A 22,283-nucleotide genomic window follows, 5' to 3' on the forward strand; every position below is an offset into this window, starting at 1 on the left:
AAGTTTTGATCAGCTTCCAGCATCCGTGGAAAGAAAACGAATAAAATCTGAGGGCTTTGGTACAGTTACTGCGACTTTTTTTACTCAACTTTTAGGCTTAATCAGAGGCCCCTTGCAAAGCACGGTATATTCACTGAAGATGGCGCTCGAAAAACACGTCCGTCACCTCAGCCTATGTATTCCGACCAGCTTGGATATAGCTTAGCCCGTGTTCAGGGCAAAACGACATCACACAACCGTTCAAAAGCCCATGGGCGGCCGACGCTGTGCATCTAACGAAAAAATATTTGCCTTCCATTCTGTGCAGAAGGATGACCTGTGAAGCTGCACTCTCTAAAAGAAAGTGAAGAATTAAAACATCATTGTTTATAGCTGAGGTCGAGTAATTAGCACTGAGCACAAGGAAACTGAAGGATTCGGAGTTTATTTTAGTGGACAAACATACAGCTCTCTGTTTCCGTACCGCGTCGTAGGCGTCTTACTCTCTGGGTAACACACCAATCCATTCTGCTCAACCCCTGTGGACACCGGAAAGTTAGCATTGGGAGGTAAGGGTGCAGATACCCGTTTATACCTCCCACCAGTACAACGGACAGGTCATCAGTGAAAGCATGAAACCTATATCTTCGCTTGCACGCCCACCCTTCCATCCACTCTCAATTCGTACCCGATAAATCAGACACTAGTTATGTGCCTGTGCTTAGTAGTGAAAGGCAGCGCCAAAAGTGTCGCTCTGAAAGCCCTTCGAGCTGAACAAAATTATTGGCTCACGTCCACGTTGCTGTTCATGCAGGAGAGATTCCCAGCTCCTCGGCGAGCTGGTATTTGTGATGAAAATGGCAGTGGAAGCACCTTTCTGTTGTTTTCGCACCCATCCGCACTACTGTTCTAACAGAGGTTGCTTCATTTCCCACTGTTCTTTCTACAAGCAAACGACAGGCGTCTGCCTATAGGCAGTTAAAAGCTGGAAGGACTCGAGCTTTATTCTAGTTGACAAATATGTTGACAATATATTGATTGTCAAATATACAAATTGACAAATTGAACAAATATATGTTGACAAATATGTTGACAATATATTGACAAGTATAAAAACTGGGGCCTGGAAAATGGAAGTACTCGAGAGGGACAGGGACCGCAAGGAGACCTCGTCAATATCGCAGATAGATTTTATGAGTTCAAGGTGATGCCGCTTGGACAGTGCATGGCAGCAGCAACGCTCTAAAGAGTAGCTGGCACTGAGCTAAGCCAGACTTAAACGACATGGGCACTTGCCTCGCCCATCTCGACGACGTAGTTTTTGGCAGGAGCTGTAACCTGACAATTGCGGCTTGGCTCGAGAGGAACTAAACGTTTTGGGCACGTCAACAATGCCGAGGAAGTCCTGGCTCAAGCTGCGAAATCTTCATCAATCACTATTTTTCTGAGGCCAAAGGACACCATAGGCACGCGAAAGTTGCTCTGACTGTGCGCATACTTGGGGGCTTCGTCGAAAATGTCGCAAAAATTGCCGAACACCTAAGGCGGTGAATAAAGGCAACGTTTAGTTCTGCTGGGAGAAGGAGCAGCAGCATGGTTTCGGAGAGCTTTGAAATTGCCTACAGCGCCCGGCTGTACATTCCCATTTTGACGAGTACACCGAGGGTGAAATGCACACAGACGCCAATGACGAAGGCTCCGGTGCTTATTCAGGAAATGCACGCCGCACATAACATAAAATCCATTGACTAAAGGCAGTTTTGATCCATTTTGATCCACTAAAGGAATATTTTGATTTGTAGCTTGAAACATCTTGTTGTGATATATTTAGCCCTCAACGCAACACCTACCCTCTCTTGGCGTTAAAATTTATGGCCACCCTTGCCTAAAGTAGTTCGTGCCAGCCTTTGAGTTTAAAATTGCAATGTTGAGAGCACTTTTACAAATAAAATACTTCACTTTTGAAAAGCTGCAGAAGTTATGGTATATACTGTTTCTTCCTTCCATTATTTTTTCAGTGCCACCATAGCAGCCCTGTAGGTTGTCCATTAAGTTGTCCGTGCATAAGCCACCTCAATGAAGACGAAGGTTTCTGTACCAATCCATGACCAACGTTCTTCGCTTCGCGCACACCACACAGGTTCACATAAAGCAAACAAATAAATGAATTGATGGAATTTTAAACAAAAAAGAACTGAGTGGACAAAACTGCTGTTTGGTAGACGTCTGTTATCGAGCTTCAAATGACTTTTTCAAGCTGCAACAAATATTTTATTCTACAGTATTTTAACGATTTTCACTTTGCTGTGTGAGTTACCGCTTACAAACAATTCGGCTTTGAAAAGAAAGAATAAAACAGTAATGGCATAAAATATAAAGAAATACTGACAAGGTATTCCAAAGCTGCGATAACTATGAAAAAGTGTTAATTTATACAGAGAGATATCCCCCGACAAGTTTTAGCCGTAAACGTTCAGAATAAACATATTCGAAAACCATTTTAATCTCCGCGTGAATGAGAAAAATTCTTACGGACACCCCGTCGCAATCGGCCTCAAAATGACGCCATCCACTCCTAGCCGCAAACTGCACATGTGTAAGCTTGCGTGACGTGCACAACACGCTGTCTGCGGACGGCGCAAGCTATTGCACCGTGTGCGAACGTCAGTGGTTTGAGACTGACGTGATGCTGCCCCGGAGAATGGATATGGTGGAGAGCGCAGCCGCTCTGGGCGCGCGAGGGAGAGCGAGCGCGCGCGTCTCCTCACAGGCAGTGGTGCGATAAGAAAGGTGGTGTCCCGAGTGCCCTCCTGTCATGGCCGTCTGCCTCGGTCTTTGTTTAGTCGAAACCGAAGCTCACACAACTGAACCATGCTTTAAATAAATACTTACCGTGCTATCGACAGACAAGTGTGAAACCTTTTAATTAGTATGCTCATAGGCACTTATAGCTGCAAAAAAACCTAAAACGAAAATTTTTTCTCAGTACTCCTCAGGTATCACATTAGAAAACCACAGAAGACATTCCAAATGGGTTATTGAAAAATGTTTAGAAACAGTACTCTCAAATGCAACAGGAAAAGAATGCTAGTAAACTGACCAACCCTTATAGAAAACGTTGCCCATAAAAAAGCCCTGGAAAACAGTTAGGCAGAAATAGCGAAATGATTACTGGGTCGGTAAAATCAAACGCGGTACAAAAAGGCACGGAAGTGGGTACTATCTACATACAAATGTTTTTGGTGTCATAGCAGCAACTTGAGCCTTTTTGTAATATTATGTATGGACTACTGCTGCTGAATCACTTGTTTGGTGAATGTTGATAAATTTTGCATTTTTCAATGCGTTTTAAAAGGCCGCAACTGCGAACGAAAGGAAGGTATGTGCAAAATCAGAAACTAAGTTAGGATACAAAATGTAGAAAAGTACAAATAGAAAAGCGGGCTGGCGTGTTGATGTTACACGAATATGTAGACAACTCGCAGGAAGTGCCAAGCACGCATTAACACCACTTTATCGAACAAAAGTCGTTCAAAGGTAGCAAACAATAGGTCCTCGAACTATAGAGTGTTACCGTCTTCAGACAGCCTTGCCTGAAATATTCTTAAAACATAGGGAGTACCTTCTCAGCAGATATCTAAGAAATATTATTTAAATGATGTTACTGCATAATTAACACACTACAGATTAATTAGGATAAAAATCTGCAGCGGACACCACTCCTGCACCTCAAAACCATTAGTGTTTTTCCTGAATATCAATAACCTCCTTATTCCACTCTTCGTCGTCTTTTCTGACCAGCAGTGTATGGAAGCTTATGAAATAGCTTTGAAAAATCATGATCCACATATCTAGATACAGCACCAAGCACTCCCTAGCAATGATAACACAGCTTGCAGATGGTTTCCCACATATCCCACCAAACAACTAATACGTGTCATTGTTGGCACCATGAAAAAACGCTGTGAAGCTAGCCTCAAATGTTGCGGTCACTCTTGGCACAAAAAAGCGTAAAATTTTATTTAGCACGCCTGCAATGCAATCATCTGCCGCAAATCAACTTCAGCCACTTTTCTTCATAGTTTTACCCCTTTACAGTAGCAGTGCAGAATAGGTAGCATAGGATTGCACCACCACATGATTTTGCAAGTGCTCCCGGTGCAAACAAATATACAATATATCAGAATAAAGTTACCATAAAGGTTTCCAATTGCACAGGTGTACCCCTCGGTGCTGTCGGTTCTCCCGCGTTACCAAATGTGGTCGTGGTGAGAATAAAATACAAATTCAGTAGTCAGTAGACTTCATTTGCTCTATGCCTGAAGCAGGTGAGCCGCTAGCTAGGCTTTCATAGCTATTTCTGAAGCAGCTACTCATCGAAGGCCATCTTCTCCGCGTGCTGGACTGCAGCGTATAAACATTTTACGTTCTCTTAAAACGTGTGTGGTAATTTCAGAGCAATGTTTATGTTCAGGTAGGGGTATATATAAATCTTAGCTCAACAGTACTGCCGGCCTCAAAGACAGGTATGACATAAGAAGTGTTGAAACTTCTATTTGCAATAAAAATTTAGATATGTACACTGCTCCTGCGAATAGGCACCATCTGCTTTGCCGGCGTTATTACGATGGCAACCGAAAATCGTCGTGAAGAAGTCAGCACAACAAGCGGTATTTCAAAAGGTGCTAGGCATTATTAGGGATAACATCAGTGCTAAGGAGTCTATTAAAGACAAAGTTGTTGCCCCAAATGACGGTTCTATTACCTGCAAGTCGAATGTGCGCAGGATTAACCTTCCCTCGACTGTTATAGATGGTATGTCACCTGGCATTGTCATTGTCCTAAATTCCTCATTCAATTGAAACGCGGGTATGCGGGACTAAAATTATGAATTTTCTTGGGTAGCGCTCATTGTTTGGTCTAAAATTACGCTTTTAGCAATAACGTGAATAACCGCCACAGGCCGCTTCTCGTAGCATAAACAGCTTTATTTTCCCATTTATGCCATAGAAAACGTGCAAATATATGTGGTTCTTTTTATTCTATAAAAACGGCGCTTTATATAGAACTGGGAAAGAAGTACATTGACAGGGGGGCTGTCTAAGAACAAAGGCATTTCGATTGCACCAAGGAATATAAATGGATATATTGAGTTACTTCCGGCATGCGTTAGTGAAGATAACACAAGCACAAATGTCTGGTGTCAGAGTGCAGCCGCTGAGTCACCATCCCAAAAGTCATGTTCAAGTAGCCAAGTTTCCTGTTATATACGGCTATTGAAGGTGTGCTTATGCAGCCCTATACAACACGAAAGTTGGCTACTGAAACACGTGGCATGCATGATGGTGACTCAGCGGCTCCACTCGCACATCTCACAGTTGTGTTTGTGTTTTTCTGCACTGAAATGTGTCTGGCGTAATTGCACTTTTCCTTTTATATGGCCCAGTGCCATAAAAACATCTTAGTTGTTATTTAGCGATCGTTGTCTGTATACGTCTTTCTCTGTAGTTGTTTAAGCGCTGTTTTCCCCGTATAATAAAGAATCAAGTAGCCCCCATTCAAACCTCCGCTAAATATGCGTGGAATATAGGCACACGTGGTGGATTCACCATTAGCCATTAAGCGGCGAGACGTTCATTGCACACTCACCAATTTAGCGTTCACTGCATCATGACAATACGAATAAACAAGTTCACATACCCAGATAGCAGGGTAATGAATCCGGACAACAGCTTCTGTTACGAGGTCGCGATGAATAGACCAAATCCAACAAGGCTCCGACCAGTATGCTCTTTCTAACAATTTAAAATTTTAAACATGAATAAAAGACCCAGGTAAACCTATTGCTTCTAATAAAAGAAAAAAATAGCATTCCTAAATCGTATAATTACACCCAGAATGCTGTGTTTACAGAACCTACCACTCACCATCTCCCAGAAAATGACAGTTCCGGACATCCGTTTAGAGTAATTTTGGAGAAGGTGTTTGCAAATCTTTATGTTCTTAGCCCAAGCGCTTGTTTCTTTCCTCGTTTCGGCTTTCTTTACTTCTTCTTTCTTTACTTCTATTAGACTCAATTACACTATTGTCACATCCAAGGCGAAAACCATCCCTGGCTGGGCACTGTCAGCTTACAGCTCCAGCAAATAGTAAAGTTATTTATAATTTTATCAAAGAAAACCAAAAGCAGAGACACTGAAACACAAATTGAGAAACCGTGACACAAACGGTGGCCAGTAATTGTATTTTTGTAAAATTCAAGTTGTGAAGTTGGCGTACACATTGTAATGTTCGGTACCGTAATTCTGTGTTCGGCAGTTGTCTGTCAATGTCATTTCCTTTCACTCGGTAGCTTTTAATTTGTTAGGACAGTAAGTTTTGTGCAATACTCCATCGCATGAATTCTGGAAAAAAAATGTATGCAAAATTTGCATGTGTATAAAGATCGAATATATAATAATAAATAGATTATAAATTACGGCCCCACCGTTTCAGTTCTGTGCGTCCTATAGTAGCCCATTTTCCTCTTTTGTAGGCTTAAAATCCTGTTGTGGTTAGTGTATATTGTGGTGAAAAGACTAAAGAACGCTCGTTTATGTAGGCTGGTTTTATAAATTAACACATAGCAGATGCCAATACAAAGACAGAATTCTGCTTTAACTGAACTTATGTGTGATGCCATCAGGTGAATTTAAAAATACTACTCCCCGAAATGCAGCTGCTCGTGGTTTCTCGATTGGAAAACTACAACAAATGTACATTTTAATGATAATGCGTGGATATTCCCCCCCCCTACAAACTCATATATTTGGTTTTGTTTGCATATATTGTCAGGTTGCTGGATGCAAGACACCAGCATTGATCTATGATACAGCGGAATGTCTGTGCGAAAATATTTTGCACGAGAATCCCAGAAAAAAATCAACGGGTGTCATACGAGTACACTATGAATTAGCATCACTTTTTTGGTTTCTCGTACCATGTATTTAAAAAGGAACAGTGTCACCCAAGAAATTATACCTAGTGTAGATCATATTTTATACATCGTATTTTATACACACAAGATTTACTACTGCGTGGTGTGCTGTAAAAGTTATGTAATATTAACCAATGTCAACGTAACGCTTCGAATCGCATAGAAGAGAACCTAAAATCAGAAAACAAACCTGATAATAATGATTTGCCTGAAAGTTTCACGTATTCCCACCCAATGTTTAGTGAGAGGGCTGTATGTTTATTTGTTTTTACAAACCTCAAGGTCTTTCGCCCACTAATACTGTTTGCTATTGCGAATCCTGTCAAATTTTCGTTTATTGTACGCTGAATATTTATCAACACCGCACCATCCTGGCGTCAAGGACAGCCACACAACAAGCCTTTTACCGGTTTACTTTTAGGTCTTATATATATATCAAACGAAGCTCAGTCGAAGCCCGCCGTACGTGCTATTTGGATGCGCTCACAGCAACATAATATACATATGCCCAATACCACTTGTGGTGCATCTTACCACGTCCACAATGCGTTTCGAAGCGCCCTCTTTTTAGAAACAGTCGTTTGTTATTGAGTAATCTCGGCTATTCTGCCATTTCACGAATAATGCTGCGCTGTATCACAGTAGGCATAGACTGTCATATCAACATCTCGCCTATACCTCTCCAGAAAATCCTAATGAAACACCGATTCACCCAGTGCACCGGCTGCTTTCCTCAGGCTATATACAAATCACAAGCAAGTAGGTACATGAAGGGTCCCACCTAATGATAATATTCTATCCATACGTCGATGGCCCTGAGTTTAGAGGGTAGCCTGTAAAACTGCCTTACCACGTACGAAGGACTAGGTTTGAGCAAAAGACGAGGACGAAGATAAAGGAGGACAAGAAGAGTTCAATTTCAAACTTTATTTTGCAGAAAATAACAACACAGATATATACCTCCAACTGGTATCACCACCCATCCGATCGATACATGCACCACCCATTCGGGGTTACAAGAACCACATGTCGAATACTACTACAAACAATACGATTCATTCGAACGGGTAACCAACCAGTAGGAACCAGATTTAACTTTGTCAGTATACACGTGTGCCAAAATCAAAACGTTGGAAAGCCAAAAGAAAAGAATAAAGAATAAAATCAGAGATTAAAGTGCATAAAACCACTAAGATATTTTTATAACAGGGATGAGAGTATTGAAGTGATGAACAAGACAGATTGTGTTTTCCAAAATATAAAAGAATCCCAAAACAGATCAAGATTAGATACTACAAACGGCGTTTAAAATCAATGTGTAAAACCTAAAACCAAAGATGAAACAATAAAACCACAAAATTAGAGACGAAACGCATAAAACCACTTAAAAAAGAATCAGAAGTGCGAGAACGCAAGTGGTGAGCAGCATCGACGGTACGTTTCCAAGAGTTACCAAAAGCCCAAAAGTGCCGAAAAAATGGAAGTTATTTAAAACATGGCCCTTGAAGAAGGTTACCTCTTGAGGTAGGAGGATTACTCAGGTCTTGCTGACGTATTAACCCCGTAGTCTCACATTCTGTCGGCTTCATTATTTCTCTCACGCTTTTAGCTTTAGCTCGTTCTAGGAATTCGATATCTTCAAGCTTTGGAACATAGCCTCAGGTTCTGCAATTCATAGCCAGAATCCCAACCTCCCCCGTTTTATTTTTAACAGAAAGATTGTGCTTCAGCCCCCTAGTAACCGATAGCTGTTGTTTCGCAGGTCAAAGAAATTTGGTAGACTGAGCCTGAAACTTATTTTGTGTAGCCTTTTTCGCTTCTTTTTCCACACACACTTCTACTTTGTTTGGAAAATAGCGTTCACAGATTTGATATCTTACATCAGACTGAAAGAATCATTTTACATTGTACTGGATGGCTACTTTTTTATAGCTTTGCAATGCTCTTTTGATGTACGGCGTGACGTGCGAATTCTGTCATTTACCTTCCTGCAGGTCCTCTTTCGTTACAACATTTACTGAAAGCGGAATTGTATTAAAACGCTTACCAAAAATGTGGATTCCAGCTCTCCTGACCACCCGTCCAATCCAAAGGACGTGCCACCCTTCAGGAATTCTCATATGGCTTACAGATTCTAGCAGTCGGAAAAATCCAGCCATTTCCTCGTATCTGCAAAATCATTAATGCCAAAACCATATTCGCACGTTGTATGGACACCGGGTCAAGGGTTACTTACTGAGGAATAAGCAGCCAACACCTGTTCCTATGCTGCCATACCCCATGTACACCTGGAAGCTGACCAGCGATTGCTCCTCTATCCCTAACCTGAAGCTGTACATTTGTTTAATTTTTGCACCCAATACACAGCTTCACAAGGAAAAAAATCCCTCTAACCGTGACTCCTGACAAACTGCTCCCTTCATAGCACCCATCCTCTTCTGATAAGTGCTGAACCGTGCCATCTCACCCCCTTTTCCCGCCTGTTTCACGCCGAATCTGGAGCAGTGGGCCTGCGGTTTCGAAGCATAGACTCGTGTAGCGGCTCAAGAATATTTCCTGGAGCGCGATGGTTTTCCAGGGTTGTTTTTCTTATTCTAGTAATAGTGTTGTTCTTCTTTCGGAAGCTGGTTCTGCAGCTGTTCCTTCCAGAGTTCACGTAGAGAAAACTCCGTTTCGAACAAATAGTACCATTCGCGACATCACCACCGAAAAGTCCGTTTGAGAAAGACAGAATTTATTTGTTGCAACAATAGAAAAGTTGTGGTGGAGATACATCTATGGGTAGCAGTTGGCCACACTTTTGCGGCTGACCGTTAGCTGCTGCCGCCACTCTCGCAAGAGAGAACAGGGCCTCTTGTTGTTCGAGCATCAAGCTCGGGAATGGGAAGTCCAACTTTGCTGTAGAGAATTCGTGTGCATATCCAGACGAGATAAGAAATAAATAGGCTGATTGCATTGGGGGCCGTAAATATGTGCCTTGGTAGTGGGGATAGGTGATCGATACAGGGTGATTGTAGTACGTGTTATTGTGAATCCGGTGCCAAAGGGGGCGTGTACGGTGTGAGCGAAAGGCGGAGGAGGATATTAGCTGCGTCGTTGTGCTCTGAATTGGCACGGGATTTCCGTGCAGTTTTTGAGGAGGGGCGTTAGGGAGTTTTTAGCATTGTTTGCCTCCTTTGGGAATTTATGTTTAAGAAGAGCACGGGCAGTGCGTCTCCTGCCTCGGTCACAGGGAAGGCAGTAACGTTAAACATTAATTTTTTGTAAGCGTAGAATTACAATAACGTGTGGAATAGTGAGGGCACGCAAGTACTAATGTTGAATAGCAAACAATCCTAGAGCACTGCGCTGCACCCTTTTTTTGGTGCAGTTGACTCAGTCATTACTAGTGTTGTCGGGAACTATTTGGTGTGAAGCGTACCGGGTGTAAACACCTGCTGATGCATAACAGCATTTCAAAAATAGTTCGTCCTTGTTACGCATACCAGTCGAAATTAATGCCCACAGACAAAAGTATGATTTGGGAATCAATCCTAATAAAGTTACATCTATCCATTCCTTCCTAAGGGACCGAAGGCATTACATAAGCCGTAAACGTTGCCGTAAACCTAATTTCATAAGCAAATAACCATGAGTAGAGTCTTTTCAAGTATTTCGTGCTGCGTGTTTCTTCACCCACACTTTTAGTGATAGGGAAAGTGCGTAAAATTTTTCCATATTGTTATGCGCCGGCTATACAAGTCAAGTGTTGCACGTACTAGGTACAATCAGCAATCTTGTGTATGCGACGGCGTCACTTTAGTCTTTGTGGTCAATTTTGTCTGAATAAATTATTTTGGAAACCTAAAAAAAAAAACCTTCGATAAAAGAGGCGAGTAGACGAGAACAAGCATTTATCTAGACAACAGTAGTTACCAAGAAGGACGTTACTCCTAATAACGAACTCTACTCTAAGAACACAAAAATTTTAGTCTAGGGAGGGCAAAATTGTCAGTTCTCAGTTGAGGTCGTACACATCTGTAATAGATAAAAACCTCAGGTGTCGCTCTAGATGCTTACTCATTGGAAACCCGTGATTGCAACGCCCGCTTACTAGTTGACGCGGGCTGCATCACGACAGACAGCCGATGCCGGCGATTCAATATCCGGTCGTCGAGGGCAGCCAGTAGACACGCCTGGCACCGCAGGCAGGTGAATTTCTCAGCGTTCTGACAATGGCTTCGGAAGATCCCGGTTATTGCATAGCAGGAATCTGGCAAACAGCCTTCAGAAGCACGTCTCTCACAAATTCACTCTGCTCCATAGCTCAAACTTGTGCCCCTCTTCTTCTTCTTCTCGTGGCATTTTATACTTATCCTATTTTCACGTTTCACTTGCTGTAACAATCTTCATGCCACATATCCCCACATAGGCGATTACCCATTTTCGGTCATCCCATGATAAAAGGCTTGAATTTGTTTGCCAGCCTGATAGGCTAAGCTTAGATGTACTTTAAATAAAACCTCGATTTAGTAATATCACGATACTCACTGAAATGAATTATCCAGTGATGATGACCGCAACTTTCAGAAGATCGACGCGGATTCAGCAATACCGATTTGGCTGAGACATTAGCATTCAAATGACAATTTCTAAACTCCCCGTTATAGTGACGACAAATAATGATGATGGTGAAGTTGAGGTTTAATGGTGCAGCAACGTTTCAGTTATAATGCGCCATTAAATAATGCTAGTAGCTACCGACATTATACGGGTGCTGCAAAGGTTCACCATTCGCTGAAGCTCTGAGAGACTCTAAGACTATGTGCGCAGCCTTCTTTTCCGAGAGTAACAAGGCTTGAAAGTGTCAGTGTCAGCCTTGACATTTTAGGCGAGAGCGCCATCATCTGCGAAATTGCTAAGCCCTTTTTTATACAACCACCACAGGCCGGGTTTCAAAATCTGGAAACCCGCACCAGCAAGCTCCAAGGAAAATTCCGTGGTAGAGTGCCTCGTACCTTCACATCGAGAGAAATCTCGCATGCCTCGATCCAAAATTTGGGTCTGTAACTTTGTCATAACTAGTATCGCACAGTACCTTCAACGATAGGTTAAGGAAAGTTTTATTATTATAAGGACGGCATCAAAATCTAGATGAACTCAAGGGGCTACAAGAACAAACAAGCGGTGAATAAGGCTTGGTAAGGAGTTGTGGCAAACGTTGATTCTACCGTACCGGATCCAGGCCTTTCCAAAGCCCCTTAAACGAAGTTGCCTCCAGATATCGCCCTGAATCAAACTCCTGATTTTACTTCTGTGTGTCTTGGTTGGCACCACACCCCTGCACGCCGACCCAGACCCTATTCGCCTACTGAGCATCCCCGTCTGTTTCAAAAGCAGTCGGACTATACTTTTGCGGAAAAAAGGAACTGATCTCTACTCAACATGATATTCGAATACTATCAAATAAGCAGTGCAAAAACCAGTGAATACACTTGCCAGCGCTGCCGCCGTCCATATCGTTACCAACAAAAAAAATTGTTACGTATTGAATTGTACCTAACTACACCTTCTTAACGTTCTTCATAGTGCGATAACATAGCAAATTGGGTGAGTTTGAGTAGGTTGATAATGACCAGCGCCGACGAAAACCGGACAAGAAGAGAAAGGACGACACACGAGACACACAAGCTATCTAGCAACTGAAGTTTTATTAAAAAAAAACCGTGTTATATAGGAAAAAAGTGAGATAAAAAATTGCCCCATCTTCCCGAGGGGAACCCTGAGCAGGATGCGGAGCATCGGGGGGTTTTGTTGCGTTCCGTTGTGTTAGTAGTTGGGTTTGGGGGAAATTGTCGGAGTTCCGGTACCGCCGCTCGACATTCTCGAACCGGCGCTGCTTGACGTTGCCGAAGCTCAGGATCCACTGCTCGACGTTGACGCTTCGAAGCTGCTTCGCGCTGACGAAGTTCAGGGTCCGCCGCTCGCGTCAAGCGTTTGCGTTCAGCGTCGCGTGCCCTTCGCTTCGCAACTTTTTCTTTAGTGGACGTAACGCTGCTATTAGTGTTTAGGCTGATGCTGACGCAGCCTTGCGTCAGCCCACTCACTGATGGGACTGTTGCTTCCATCACACTTCATCGGAAGCATCAACGGAGTCAACCGAAGCAAGCGCTGCACTGAACGTGCGCAGCACTCTACCCCCTTTATATTCACACTTGAAGGAGAGGAGACTAGAGGAGGAGAGTAGCGCATGCACCGCAAGAGCAGAAGCGAGAACGCTGGAGAAGCGCAAGCAGATGGTAGGAGAAAAGTGGAGAGAGTAACGCGCAGCTGTTGGAGACCGGGAAGGAGGAGAGATGCGCATGCGTAGTGTGAGTGCGGACGCTGCCACCGCAGGACATACCCCCGAGCAAGAGACGCTCGGCATCTAAAACCAAAAACCTGTCAATAAACGTAAGTCACGCAATCACTTAAACACCCGACTTGTCTATGAAGACAACCTCATCGTCAGTAAGCGAAATTGACGGATGGCTCACACACCTGTCTCCGCTCTTTAGGATGTTATAATCGTTGGCTATTTCACGCGTTCGCCGGCTTTTCCTGCTCATTATCATGACTTTGTGATTAAACTGCGGAGCGCAGACCACTCTTTGCAGTGACAAGACAAGTGTGAGGATGGTATGCCCCTAGGGCCTAATTTCCGGGGCCTAGTGAACTGGTTCGTCGAAAATTACCTTCGTGCGATTGTTACGCATAAAGAAGGGTGTTTGTTGCCGTGCCCAAGGGAACGTTCGACAGGAAAGCTATTCAGGCTTTGGAGAAAAACTTCAAGCCTGTAACTGAAAAAGCTGCCAGTATAAAGAAACGCGCTCTTACCCTCCTTGCCGACTTAAATCTGGAATAAACATTTGCATTCAGGAGTGAAATTGGCCGAGGGACTTGAACTCCGGATTTTTTTTCACAGCAAAGAGTCACAAGCCTGGCATTCCTTACCGAGCCATCGTAACTGAGCAAAATGTATGGCAGCACGTTGTGGCGGGTTTTTTACAGAAGAATGTGGGAGCACTAATCATTGTTGACCCGTACGTGTACGTTACTCGGTGGATGTGGTGACTGTATTGACCGAGCACAACCCAGCAAAGTGTTCGCATTCAGTGTGGACATACAGGACTACCTCTGTTAATTTCCCCACGAGCACGTGATGATGTGCGATAAAGAAATCATTCTTGAGGACAACAAGGATGGTACTTTCGGAAACCGTGCTGGAATTTCTGTGGAAGGCTTTCTAGAGCTATTATGGTGTTATTTGTGCTTTACATCGTTTCTTTCCGGAAGGGTCTTTTTGTGCAAATGCCCGGGGTATGTATCGGCTCTAGGGTGGCCCCAGCCCTTAGTAACATTTTTTCTCAAAAGTGTAAAGAGCCTTAAAACAGCCCTTAGAAGGGCACGCATGGCATGCCTTTAAAATGTGGATGACAACTTGGTGTTTGTGGACCATGTGCATTTTGTTAAAGTTTCATTTTGTTAAAGTTTCATTTTGGTCATACCAAGTTTGTAAAAGACGGGTGGGCCACTTCGTCTCTCGGCTCAGCGCTAAAGAAGTCCTGTTCGCATGTTGTGCACGAAAGGTTTTCGCGCCAAAGTGCCAGATTGGAGGCGGCAGGTTTCCCGCACTTGGCTCTTGCTTCCGTGTCGCAACGATTGCTGAATCGGCGAAAGCAAGAATATTTCTCTAGGTAGTATGTAGCGGAAACGCTCCCGGAGAGTCGAAAAAAATCGCTGTTGTTCCGTATCTGCCTTCTGTCTCACACCAAATAAAAAAGATTGCCGGCCAGTACGATATCAATGTCGTCTTTCGGGCAGGAATATGCTGGCGAGCGTCTGTTCCGGCATTATTTGAAGGTTGCAGGAAGGAGGAGCTGCTAGTGCTGGTGAAAACTGCACCATAAAGCACGAGAAACATTTCACCAACTCTGTGAAACTGTTCCACCACTTCCCGTGTTCCGCTACTTCCCTGGGATGGCACGAATATCAGCCTGACGGGACGATGCCTAAACGTTCCCCGTTGCAATGAAGGTTGTGCCTACATCGAAATTGTGACACCACTGCAAAGAGTTCGGTTTCGCTCCGCAGTTTAATCGGACAGTCGTGATGATGAGCAGCAAAAGCCAGCGAACGCCGGAATTAGCCGAAGCTTATAAGATTAAAAAGCGCGGAGACACCCCAGTCGAAAAACACAACAGGAATTTCTGTCGCACAACAGAAATTTCTGTCTCACGACAGGGATTTCTGTCGCACGACAGAGATTTCTGTTGGGACTACAGAATGGTCTGTCGTGCGACAGAAATTTTTGTAGTACAACTACAGAAAATCTGTCGTACGACAGGCATTTCTGTCGCACGACAGGGATTTCTGTTGGGACTACAGGATGGTCAGTCGTGCGACAGGAATTTCTGTAGTACAACTACAGAAAATCTGTCGTACGACAGGCATTTCTGTCGCACAACAGGAATTTCTGTTGGGAATGCAGGATGGTCCGTTGTGAGACAGGAATCTCTGTAGTAGGACGACAGAATGTCTGTCGTACGACAGAAATTTATGTAGTACAACACACATATCTATGATGTGACAGACATTGTGTAGCCCCACTACAAAAACCTTTGTAGTAGAACTACAAAATGTCTGTCGCATGAGACATTTCTGTTGTACTACAGAAACTTCTGTTTTGCAACACCCTGTAGGCACTACACAAATTTCTGTTGCACCACAGACTGTCCTTCAGCAACTACGACTAGATTCCGTAATTACTATTATTATCTGCCATGCGACCGAACATTTTGTAGTCCCTGCATATTTTTACAGTCTGAAAGAGAATTTTAGATTCATTGCAAAAGTGTCACACGACAGACCGTTCAGTATTGCTACAAAATCTCTTGCTTACCCTGTCGGCAAACCCCGCGTTTTCCAGGATTAGGAAAGCAATGAAATACGCCGGAAAGAACGGAATACACTGGAAAACGCAGAGCTGGACAACATCAACGCGGGGACCGCATTTTCTATCGAGAGAGCGATGTAATACGCTGGAGACAACAGAAAACATTGGAAAACGCCGCGCTGAACGACAGCAACGCGGGGTGGTTGCTGGAGAGCATCGAATAACACGGGGCCATTGCCTTTGAGGACAGAGCTTCAGGCAGGACAAACGGGACAGCACGAACAGGATAGTTAGTGTGGTACCGCTGCTTGGCTGGACACGGGAATGCCGCGCGCCGCTGAAGGGGTGGACTGGTTGTATTCCAGTACCGCGAACGACGCAGATGCTCCGAAACTTGGTGTTTTCGGCCTGTGTGGTGCCTCGAATTCCCACTTTTTTAGCGTGCGCTGCACGAAAACAATGGTGCGTGCGAGTGACGGTCATCTCGTTGAATTGCATCGCAAGCGTCTGTTGTAATGAACGTTTGTTGCATTACTGCCATTAGCATTCCGGCCGTGTTTGAAAAAACCTTCGCTACAAATTTGCAATTAACAACGCAACTTAGCACAAATCACTGTAATGTTGCAACATCTAAGCGTATAACCAAAGAAATGGATACATAAAGAACTTCGCAAATTTCTTTAATTCTTTGAGGGAATTGCAATTGCATATATTGTACTGTGGACAATCTTTGATAAAAGAATGAGGCAATAAGGGTAGCCCGTCGGCAAAGCAGACGCATAAAGGACAAGCAAGACATGCTTTTTGAAGACGTGGTGTAATAATTGCAGTGCACATTCTGACACGTATTTCTGGGTGTCTTTGAGAGGCAATGAGAGCCCCATTGTTTCAATCTGCGTGCTGTTGTTTTATTTTTTATCACGCAATTTGTTTATTTTAACGGGAAACATGTGTCCAATCAAGCCTAAATAGTTACAGATTTTAAAAACAGCAAACCAGTTGCCGCTACCTGTGTGAAAAAAAAAAAGAAACGGCGCCAGTGAACTCGTTGCATTACCGAGATGTGTTAAAAAAATAAATGTAGAAAGAAAGAAAACGCACGCCTTCCCTCTAGCCCGGCGCTTCGGAAGAAGTTCGGGGAAGCATCGTCACCACTGAAGGCATGTCGCGGCGCGACAGCACTCGCGGGACGGGGAGACCACAATACGAAGAATCAAGAGGGGTGCGGAGGGGTCGCGAAACAACTTCTCGTGATCGGCCGGTTCCCTCCTTACCCTTCCTTTGTTCCCTCCTGCTTTGCTCATTCCTGCTTTTCGTCTTTCGGTCAAAATTTGGCGGTGGCAGCGTGGCCGAGTGGCTCGTTCACATTTAACATCGGCGCTTTGCCTAGCTGAAGTTACGCGTAACTTTTTCTAAAAACGTGCATATGATGTCTCCGCGAAGTATCAGCAGCAACATTTGAAGCTTCGGAAGCTGTGGTAAAAGCAAGATCAGTGGTCCGGATTTCAAGCATCTCGAAGTGAGGACTCCTCTAGCCACGACTAACCGTGGTGCTTGGGATTATTGGCACACTGATGCGAGTGAATACGACGAATTTCGCAGGCAGTGTGATCTCGAATAGGTGCGATGTGCTTCGACAATCGACTGAACTTGCAATGACCCCTGCGTGACTTCGGCAGGTATCGGGCGTGCATACTCATCGAGATAGTGCAGCACCACAGAAACGTGCGCTTTTCGCCACAGGATACCCCTCCACGTTTTGCTGTGCGAATGCATTGTCAACGGATCAAGGTTCACCAAGGCAAGCATTCCAGCTAAATATTGACTTTCCATTTTAATTCTCTCACGTTCTCTCGCGTTTTGCTGTTTAAATAAATCAGGTTCAAGAAATATTTGTTTGCTTGTGTTTTAATGGTCCTAACTAGTATAAGGAACGAATTTTCGAACGGTTATTGTCCATGCTCGCCTCGCAACGGACTATGTGCTCGCTTTGAACGGTTATTGTAATAGTTTTTTTTTTCTATCCGGGAGAATAAATTTGCTTTCATGAACAGATTGAGCGTCATTGATGGAACGCGATGATGGGACGCGATTTGGCCCTGCTTCAGAAGCACGGCCAAATCAGCTGAAAAGTGCCCAAATGACTCTAGCTAAATTTTGTAGCGCTACTTAGGTGTCCCTGAAGGAAAGACTTCTGTATTTCTTCTTAACAGCTACGCGGGTTGGTAATTACACGGCTATTAAAGAAAAAAGGCCTAGCGCGAGCATCTGCAGACCACGTTGTCTCCGGCGTGTTCCAGCGCTACGTTCTGCGGCTGCCGGATCCACGAGTTTCCGCGTGTGCAGTGTGCGTGTGCACGAGTTTCCGCAACTGCACATGCATCAGGCATGTGCAATCTGCGTAACATCAAACTTTTGTATTGCATGCATGAATGTACCACTTGTTGCTTTGCTTACATTGCCTTTTGGTACAGCTTTCTGAAATCAATTATTCAGTGAAAACAATTTTAAGCTTGTTCCAGAAAGGCAAAAATTCCCCCAAATGGTTATGTTTGTTGGTCATATTTTTATTGAAATTGTTATGCATATCCTGCATTCTTCAGGTACTTAATAGAAAAAACATCACGGGAAGTAAATTTCTTATGCAAAACAAGTTGAAATTCGAGACATGACAGGATTTACTACGAAAACAGACATGGCAGGATTTACTACAGACTACAGAACAGGATTTACTACAGACTACAGGACAGGATTTACTACAGACTACATGACAGGATTTACGACAAACTACAGGACAGGATTTACTACAGACTACAGGACAGGATTTACTACAGACTACAGGACAGGATTTACTACAGACTACAGGACAGGATTTACTACAGACTACAGGACAGGGTTTACTACAGACTACAGGACAGGATTTACTACAGACTACAGAATGTCCCATTCCCTCACAGGATCATTCTGTCGTATTTCTCTGTTGTGTTTTTCGACTGGGACGTGCGTAACTTATCCGCCAATTCCACTTACGCATGATGAGGTTGTCTGCTTAGACAAGTGGGGTGTTTAAGTGGTGGCGTGACAAGTTTTTTGTGCCGTTCTTGGTACTTATTACACTTTGTGCCTCCATACACATGTTTTTTTCTTATAAACGTTCAGTTGCTAGAAAACGCATGTGTCGTCCGTACTGTTTTTGTCCGGTTTTCGCCTGCGCTGACCTTCATATTGCGATTCTTCGTACCTTCGCACCTTCCCCTGATTACAATAGCATACAAAAACCGTTCACCTTGAAGATCCGGCGGCCTTTCCACCCAAAAAAAAGTTATTCACGAGGAAATTGACCAATATAACTTCTAATAGAAACTTCTCCTTCAATGTAATGGGCTCAGGGCCTTAGCGAAGAAACATCGACCCTCTACATGTATTTCGAACACCACTCCATTTGGGACCACAACTTCTCCAACCAAGGGACTAGAAACTATTTTTCCGCAGACAGTATTATGTCTGCTGTACGGGTAGGGACGTAAAGTATTGAATGCCCTAAAACTAACGACAAATCATATCATCGCCCGCACTACAGCCGCCTAAAGACAGAAACGTTCTCAGAAACTGCTAGCTACTAAGAAGTGCAACCAAAATCAATATTTGTACTGATGCCACGCTGATACCACGAAATCTCAGAAATGCCTCCGTTTTAACAGATGAAGGAACTATTATGCCTGTGAAGCGTGGGCTACGTCAGGTTTGTTTCAGAGGTTTTCAGACAGGGAGTCGGGCATATGCATACGCAGGAGACTATATTAGGAAGCCAAACGAACGGAAATGGATACTACAGAAGAGACGACCTGCGATACGGCACGAGACGGTGCACATACACACACACGGGGGTAAATGCAGCGTCGTACGCTGGACTTGCACTGCAGTGGGGCTGTCGGCACAGCGGTGTCGCTTCGAAGTTCGTTGCGTGGACCCGTTGTCATTGTTGTTGGCAATCTCAATAGAGGGTCACGCCCACACCCGCCGCAGATCGGTGTGCCGAGCCTGTTGCGCTGCGTCCGGAACTCGTCGTCTCGCCCACCACTGGCGTCGTCAACATATTGCAAACAATATGGGCCTGTGATCAACATTGAAAGTGGACCCGTATCCCCAAATCAAGACTGGCATCCTGGGAAGCAAGCCTGGCTGACACCAACGCTGCGACAAAATTCCTACTGATATCAATAGCAGAGGAAGCTATGACCACAGCTTCCCAAGACAGCACCCGGTAGTAACGGTGCTTAGGAAAATAGGTTTTTTCTCTTCCTTCCTTACCTGCCTCGACCGTTATTCACGCACACTCCCCATCACAGAAGTGGGTCGATGAGTTCGAGGAGGAGAGAACCCTACAACCTTCCAAAACAAGGTCCTGCCCACAAGCCTCTAAATATAAAGTCTCATGTGATTCGTAGATAAGATGCCAGCAAAGGATATCATTGAAAGTTCGTGCAGTCTATGGGTCTCTCCAGCAGTGCTGCTGCAGAAAAAAAGATGGCATATGGCGGTTTTAAGCCGATTATCGACTTATAAACGTTGTCACAAAGAAGGACGGGTATCCCCTCCCAAGGATAGACGATGCCCTTGACTGCCTTCATGGCGCTAACTATTTTTCATCCATTGACCTTCGGTCTGTATATTGCCAACTCAGCGTAGATGCGATAGACCGTGAAAAAAACGGCTTTATAACACCCTATGTTCTGTATCAGTTTAAAGTGATGCCATTCGGCCTTTGTAATGCCCCAGCTACATTTTAGCGCATGATGAACTCGGTGCTCCAGGGCTGCAAGTGGTTCACCGGCCTCTGTTAGCTGGATGACGTTATCGTATTTTCTCTCTCATTTGCTACCCATGTCGAACACCTTTATAAAATTCTAACTTTGTCCGATGCCCCGGTCTTCCTCCAAATGCCATTTCGGACGTCAGTAAATCACGATCCTCGGACACCTCGTCGATGTGTGGAGGGTTCTTCTCGACCCTGATAATGTTTGCGCAGCTGATAACTTTGCAGCATCGCGGTCGACGAAAGTCGTTCGAAGTTTTCTCGGACTTTGTTCGTACTTTCGGCGCTTTATCACTAACTTTTCTGATATAGCTAGACCCCTTACCAACTGCTTGAAGAAAAGTATTTCGTTTTCGTGGGGCACCGACCACGCTGCCCCATTTACCAACCTTATCTCCGTACTCACCCACTCTCCGCTTCTGGCTCACTTTGGCCCTTATGCGCCCACAGAAGTACGCACAGATACCCGTGGGTACGGAATAGAATCGGGGCTGTCATGGCGCAACGACAGGATGGTCTTGAGCTGGGTTATTGCCTATGCTAGCCATCTTCTTTCCGCCCCAGAGAGCAACTACTCTATTGTGGAACCAGAATGCCTCGCCCTAGTGTTGTCTGTCTCAAAGTTTCGCCATTATGTGCATGGCTGCTCATTCACAGCCATAACAAACCACCACGCGCTGTGCTAGCTCTCTTGGCTAAAAGATCTGTTTGGCAAATCAGGTCGATGGGCATTGCGCCTACAATAATATACATTCGATGAAAATACAAATGTGGACGCTAGCAACAACATGATGATTGCTTGGCTCGCAATCCGGTCGACCCACCTGACGCTGATGACGATGATGACGAAGTCTTTTTCTGGGCCATATTTGCACTCTTCTACATTCCGGAAGAACAGCGTCGTGACCCAGCGTTACGTTCGATCATCGACAACATCAACTCTGCCTCATCTGACGCATCGACGGGAATATTTGTGCTTCGCGTTAACCATTTGTATCACCGCAATGCCCGCCCTGATGAACGCGAACATTTGCTCCCACTCCCTGAGCTCCTGCGCTCCACTGTCCTCCAACAGCTTCACCACATGCCTTCTTTTGGTCACCTCGGCATTTCTCGCACGTACGAACGCCTACGCAAGCGTTTTTTCTGGCCCGGCCTGAACCGTTCCGTACGCGGTACGTCAGTTCTTGCGATCAGTGTCAGCGCCGCAAGACACCAATTCCTGCGGAAACACTACCTCCACTCGAGATCCCGCTAGAACCTTTTTTCCGGGCTGGCATGGACTTGCTTGGCCCTTTCCCCAGTCGATATGTGGAATCAAGTGGATTGCTGATGCCACGGATTAGGCCACGCACAACGCCATCACGTGTGCATTGCTGACTAGCTGCGCTATTGATGTGGCAGATTTCCTTCTTCGGGATGTCATTCCCCAGCATGGGGCTCCACGTCAGTTGCTCACCGGCCGTGGCCGTTGCTTTCTCTCACAAGTCATTGACGACATCCTCCGATCCTGTTCTCCTAACATAACTAACGCCCCCAAACTAATGGACTTACCGAAGGCTTAAATCGTACCCTTACCGATATCCTTTCCTTCTACA

The 22,283-nt window shown here is 44.5% G+C and overlaps 1 long non-coding RNA gene across 1 annotated transcript in view; it reads left to right on the forward strand.

Annotated features, from left to right (window-relative positions):
- The window catches only part of LOC144165086 (uncharacterized), a 73,939-nt gene extending 71,558 nt beyond the window's left edge, over positions 1-2,381 (forward strand). The window contains exon 4 of the long non-coding RNA XR_013321350.1: positions 1,998-2,381. This is a non-coding gene — a long non-coding RNA (uncharacterized LOC144165086). The remainder of the gene's footprint in view (positions 1-1,997) is intronic.
- Positions 2,382-22,283: the final 19,902 nt, after the last annotated feature.

This window comes from Haemaphysalis longicornis, unplaced genomic scaffold (genome assembly GCF_048455015.1).
Source record: "Haemaphysalis longicornis isolate Haplotype H1 unplaced genomic scaffold, Haemaphysalis longicornis Haplotype H1 scaffold_14, whole genome shotgun sequence".
Lineage (NCBI taxonomy): Eukaryota > Metazoa > Arthropoda > Arachnida > Ixodida > Ixodidae > Haemaphysalis > Haemaphysalis longicornis.